General features: G+C 34.7%; 1 long non-coding RNA gene across 1 annotated transcript; it reads left to right on the forward strand.

Moving 5' to 3' along the window:
* Window positions 1–922: 922 nt before the first annotated feature.
* LOC128551823 (uncharacterized) lies at window positions 923–6,091 on the forward strand. The gene is made up of 2 exons (XR_008368892.1): window positions 923–1,239; window positions 1,918–6,091. It is a non-coding gene; the product is annotated as an uncharacterized LOC128551823 (long non-coding RNA).
* The last annotated feature ends 776 nt before the right edge of the window (window positions 6,092–6,867 follow it).

Genomic DNA, 6,867 nt, shown 5'->3' on the forward strand with positions numbered 1-6,867 from the left:
GATCTGGAGGCCAGAACTATAGCTAGATGTTGCCCCTACCGCCTCAGTAACCAAAAAATGAATATTTTGACAAAAGATTATACCTAGATTTCTGTAAGGAAAGACAGAACATTATCTTAACCTTCCTTGTTTTGCAAATGGCGACCTCTTAAAACAAATCACAGTCAAATGTTTAACTTCATTTTGTGCAACTATAGCACTTGGGAATACTTTCAAAAGAGTTATTTTTATCTGATGACGTTTATAAGGTTTTGAACTGTCCGAAATAGCTCTTAAGTAGGACCCTGTTGTTGAATACAATTGCCGTGGTACGTAAGCAGAGTTTTAAGACAGTTACTCATATTAAGTATACCGTTTATACATTTTTCTTGAAGTCAACCTCAACGTTAAACATATAAATATAATAACAATTACACTGCAATGGTACCCTTAGTGTTCAAATTTGTGAGTTTGGCTGCTTAAATAAACCAAAGGAAAAAATCATTTGCCACTTTCAAAACGACGAGGCAATGACTTTACCTTTTTCTTTATCACAAAATTTGAAATTTATTTGTTTTCAACAAGCTTATTATAGTTTTACCTGAAGTCAATCCGACACAATTTAGGTCATATGGCAACCCAGGTGTCCTATCGGTCATTGTTGCAGGCATGGGAGAGCACCTAGGTAGAACCAACGACCTTTCGTCGGCCAACCGGACGGCTTCACATGAAGACTCGAACCCAGATCGTTGGGAGCAAGTGTTTGCTTTGAAGTGACCTTAACCACTCAGCCAAGGAGGTCCCAACAAGAAGTATGGGAATGTAAACTGGTTTAGAATTTTGAAATGGATTTGTAAATTGAGTCAGGATTTAGCTAAACGGAATGCTCATCATTTTCCGATCAATTATGTTAATATATATTCTCGACAAAGTTGAAAGTAAACATATTTTTATTACGCTATTTCGATAAGTTAATCTGTATATCATTAGTTTATCATATTAACTAAAAGCGAAGTCAAAGATATAATTTGATGGGAAATTAACAAAGAATCTAAATACTTTAAATTAAACGAAACTTTCAGTTCAACCCACGCCATCCGTTGACCCCTGGAGATTCGGACTATAAGAAGGATCCAGAGGCAAAGGAGAAGACACATTGTGTAATATTTGTAATTGATGCCGTGGTTCTAAGTTCAGGATCAATATCGAATGATTTGAAGAAAAAAATCAAATGTTTGCAAGACGAAATAAAAGTGCGCGGTGAGTGAATGTAGTTTCAAATTGATGAATGCTATATTTCTTGATGTATAAATATGTCGCCAGGGGCCTCCGTGGCCGAGTGGTTAGAGTCGTTGACTTCAAACCATTTGCCCCTCATCGATGTGGGTTCGAAACCTCATTTGGGGCGTAGAATTCTTCACGTGAGGAAGCCATCCAGCTGGCTTACGGAAGGTCGGTGGTTCTACCCAGGTGCCCGCTCGTGATGAAATTGTGCACGGAGGGGCACCTGGGGTCTTCCTCCACCATTAAAGCTGGAAAGTCGCCATATGACCTAAAATTGTGTCGGTGCGACAATAAACCCAACAAAATAAAATAAATAAATAAATATGTCGCCATCAGAATGATATGCATGGCATGATATGTCATTTCTTAGGAAATATATCGCTTCTTCAGGAAACTTTGTAATTACGGTTTTCACATGTTGAATTACTACCGTTTAGCACAGAAATATGGTATATATATAAATCAAATAAACATAAATCTTATGTTCAACGTTGAAGGCTGTCGATGTAACAGTCAAGTTCAGTTTGATCGTTTAAAATGTATATATATTTATATCAGTGTAGCATGTTCGAAATATTAATTCTATAGGCAGTATGGTTTTAAGTCGCATACTTCTGCATCACATATTTAAACCAATCGTATTTTTATTTGTAGGCATACCAAGAGTGCTTATTCTCACCAAAGTGGATCTCCTGTGTGAAAAGGTTGCTGAGGATATTCAAAATATTTTTAGGAGCACAAAAATTCAAAAGGCAGTAAAAAAGGCAGCGGAAATTTTCGCTATTCCAGAATCCAACATCCATCCCGTAAAAAACTACGAGGGAGAAATCGCTATAGATCCGATCATAAATATTCCATTACTGCTCGCTCTGCGGCAGATTGTGCATTATGCAACTGATTTCTTAGAAGCTGACGATGAAGATTCTGACTGAGTAGGTTGATACGTATGAATTTATTCTTTACACAAGAATGAAATGAAACATAACATGTGACAATTTACAATACTTTCGAATGATTCGGAAGATATATCTATTTTTTTAGCTCACCAATGCTCAGGTGAGTTTTTCTGATCACTCGATGTCCGGCGTCTGTCTGTCTGTAGTCTGTCCGTCAACATTTAGCATGTGTATGCGATAGAGGCTGTACTTTTCAATTGATCTTTATGAAATTTGTTCAGAATGATAACCTTGATGAAATCTAGGCCGAAATTGAAAGTGGGTCATCTGGGGTCAAAAACTAGGTCACTAGGTAAAATCAAAGAAAAACCTTGTGTATGCGATAGAGGCTGTATTTTTCAATTAATCTTCATGTATTTTAGTCAGAATGATTACCTTGATAAAATCTAGGCCGAGTTCGAAAATGGATCATCTGGGGTCAAAAACTAGGTCACTAGGTCAAATCAAAGAAAAACTTGTGTATGCGATAGAGGCTGTATTTTTTAATTAATCTTCATGAATTTTGGTCAGAATGATTGCCTTGATGAAATCTAGGTCAGGTCCGAATATGGGTCATCTGGGATCAAAAAGTAGGTCATTAGGTCAAATCAATAAAAACCTCGTGTATGTGATAGAGGCTGTATTTTTCAACTGATCTTCATGAAATTAAGTCAGAATGATTGCCTTGATAAAATCTAGGATGAGTTTGATTATTGGCCATCTGGGGTCAAAAAGTAGGTCACTAGGTCAAATCAAAGAAAAACCTTGTGTATGCAATAGAGGCTGTATTTTTCAATTGATCTTCATGAAATTTGGTCAGAATGATTACCTTGATGAAATCTAGGTCAGATTTGAATATGGGTCATCTGGAATCAAAAAGTAGGTCACTAGGTCAAATCAAAGGAAAACCATGTGTATGCGATAGAGGCTGTTTTTTTTTTCAATTGATCTTAAGTGAAAGTAAGTCAGAATGATTGCCTTGATGAAATCTAGGTAGAATTTGAATATGGGTCATCTGTAGTCAAAAAGTAGGTCACTAAGTTAAATCAAAGAAAAACCTCGTGTATGTGATAAAGGCTGTATTTTTCAACTTATCTTCATGAAATTTGGTCAGAATGATAGCCTTGATAAAATCTAGGTCAAGTTCGAATATGGGTAGTATGGGGTCAAAAACTAGGTCACTAGGTCAAATCAAAGAAAATACTTGTTTTTGCTCCAATTTTAATGATAATTGGTCAGAATATTTTTTTCTATGAAGTCACTAGGTCAAACATGTTTACACTGTTATGGTGTATTATAGTGTGTTTCTCAGGTGAGCGACCTAGGGCCATCTTGGCCTTCTTGTCTAATTCTTTTTATTCATTTTCTTTTCTAATATAGATACACTCTTGGACTTTAAAATCTCTATCTATGCGTTATGATTATTTTATCAATGGCAAATTGCCTGAGGCATAACATATGTGTTAAAAGTAATGATATAAAGGTGGTATTTTTTGTGATAAACGAGGCATAACTACCGCTTATGAAACGGATCTGATTTATTCTGAAATATGGCATTCAACAAATAACAATATCAAATATCCGTTGAAATTGTTACCCTGCTTAAGGATAGATGAATTGATCAGTTGTTCCAATGATAAAAGGTAAAATTGGATTGTACTTTGCAAAACACCAGCGTAGATGATGTGGGCTTAATTTAATGCGTTCGCGCTTTGGTGTCAAACATGAAACCATAGAGCCTCTTCCGGTCAGGTATTATTTCTGTGATTCTCACATATCGAAATTACTGGTTGATATTTGATACTGTCGCTTTATAACGTTTAAACAAATTTTACGATTTTTAGAAATACCTCTTTTTAAGAATAACAAAGGTTTAGTTCAGATAGAGTAAGGACACTTTGGAAACATGGAGCTGCGTTTTCAGAACACAAGATCATGAATTATGTTTCTATTTCTTTGTCTTTGGGGGTGGGGGGGGGGGGGGGGGGGGGGAGTGTTAAAGTTTAAAGATGAAGATCATATGAAGGTCAAGGTCATCTGTATATAGTTTTGTTTATAGGTCTTGCCACAAGGTGCGTTGAGTGTCAGTTTGAACTGAATATTGGGTTATTTATGTAGGCTGTAGAACCAAAAGTTTGTTTCTTAATGTTTCAAATTTGAAGGAGAAGGTCATAGGAGGTAGATTTATATAGTTATATATGAATGTCATGTGTAGGTCTTGCCACAAGGATTGTTCAGTGTGAGCATGAACTAAACTGGGTTATTAATGTAGGTTGTAGGCGAAACGGTAAAAGCGGGTTAACCGAAAAGCTGTTTTAGAGCTTTGAAGTTATAAGGTAATGATCATATTAAGGTCAATGTTATCTATATTAGGCCAGTTTGTAGGACTTGCCACAAGATTTAATTAGTGTAATTATAAAATAAATTTGGTCAAACATCCGGGCTGCAAGACTATAAAATGTTGTTTTTAAAGGCTTAAAGTTTGAAGGTGAAGGTCATATGAGATTCAATGTCATTTATGTATATAGATTAGTTTGTAGTTCTTGTCAAAAGGATGGTTGAGTAGGACTTTGAGCTAAATCAGGTCATTAATGGGGGCTGTAGACAAAACGGTAAAGTCTTGTACACCGTACGGACCGAGTTTAATTGCTATATGCCTGGGGCATAAAAACTTGTTTGATATAGATTTGAAAAAAAAGAATATGACTTAAGTTTTAAGTGCGTATTTTGAACGACGTGAATTATAGCACGAGCTACGCATGCTTAGGCGACTATCACCATGGAAACCACAGTTTTGGAACTAAAGAAAAATAATTAATACCAAATTATGTGAACACAAGTTGCATAACTGAAATAAATTCAATATATGGATGCGGCGTTTTCAAAGTCCTTGAATGTACACATTACTGAAGTTGTAATTACTAGTACAATTCCACTGATCTATTACTCAGTAAAATGTTTGTAAAGTATATATTATATCAAGTCTTTTGCAATTAAAATGGATTACAAAGTTGTTTTGTATTTCAAAAAGATGTAATATGTTTACATGATATGACGTAATGAAAAAGGAAACAGTGTAAAATTAATACCGGAATACAACTTCTGACTGAGCCCATCTGTGCTCATATCTGGTTTCTAACATGGTGTCCGTTAATGTACATGGTAAAAATAGACAATATATTTGAGTTAGACATCTATTTCATTGAATGTTGCTTGACGTGATTGTTTATTTTACAATGCAAATTCCGATTTTTGAATCGAAAACTGGAATTTTGTGTCTGTAGACAAAATATTTCATGAAATAAATCATGAAATTAATTATTTTACTTTTAACCATTTTGCAAAATATCGAAAATGTCTTAACTGAAAAATAATGGATATTGGGTTTGCAGTAAGAGAATTCCTAATCTATTTCAACATTATTACACTTCAAGAAAGGTTGTTCCGTCATTTTCAATTACATGTTACAGAAGTCACACAATTTTGTGCTTGACTTTTAAACTTTAGACAAAAATAGTTCGATATATTAAATATTCATACTGAAAGATTACAACTGTTGTTTCTGATGCTGATTTATATGTTTAAAGGGAAAACTCTTTGTACATATTGCAACGGTGTTCTCAGAGAGTGATAGGAATATAACTATATGTTTACTTGTGTTAAGGTATTAGATCACTATTTTGCATTTTTAAACAACTTTTACCGTGCCGTTTTTTTTTATAAATTTTGTATAACTTATGGTATCTCCTCAAGCTCAAGTAGAGACAAATTTCAAAGTGATAGCTACTATCCAAAATGTTTGCAGAGAACTCATTTTACCATTAATTTTAAAAAAAGGAACATCAAACTACAGGTAAACAATTATAAAACACAAAATAAAAATGTGAATGTCATTTTGTTCTATGGTGCTTCAAGTAAACGGATTTAATGAGACAGAATTCATACTTCAACATTGAAAAAAAAAGGTCGAATGCTGTGTTTGTGTTTTGAATTTTGTTAACTCCATTTAAAAAAAACTTTAGGGCAGACGTAAAACCTACCTAAATTTCTTCCACAATATATAATCTAAGAGCGAAAGCAAAATAGAGAACTTTCACCGCGTGTAACTCAATATTTTTAAAGATGTGTCTCTCTACCCTTTCTATTTAGGTAGTAAATTTACTTTGAACACAAAGAAATCGCTTATAAGATTCATCTTTTTTTAATAATTGAAATTCGATTCATCCATATGTCATCTTTGAAATTAAAACTGTACCAAGTACCATGATATTTTAGACATTGGCAATTTAAGTTTGTCACAGTCGCAGTGCTTGTGTTTGAATAGAATAAATGCATGATCATTTTTCCCGCCATATTTTGTGGGCAATTTCTGGGTTTTGCTCAATTTTATGGTTCTTAGCTTATTCATGACATATTTACAGCAACCTTATTGCTGAATGTTCGCAGCAACAGGTTTGTGGGAAATTCGCAGCAGGGAGTCAGTGGAACAGTGGTCTGCAGATTGGACTAAAACGCTAGCAGTCCGGGTTTGATTTCCGGTCGTGACTGATAGTGTTCAGTGCTGGGTGATTTATTGAAACAGATACTGTTTCTAGCAGTATTGGCGTAGAGGAGGTAAATATGACGCCACCCGTCGGCTCGGCTGGAAAAAAGTTGTTCCATCTATTGT

This window comes from Mercenaria mercenaria, unplaced genomic scaffold (assembly GCF_021730395.1).
Source record: "Mercenaria mercenaria strain notata unplaced genomic scaffold, MADL_Memer_1 contig_1737, whole genome shotgun sequence".
NCBI lineage: Eukaryota > Metazoa > Mollusca > Bivalvia > Venerida > Veneridae > Mercenaria > Mercenaria mercenaria.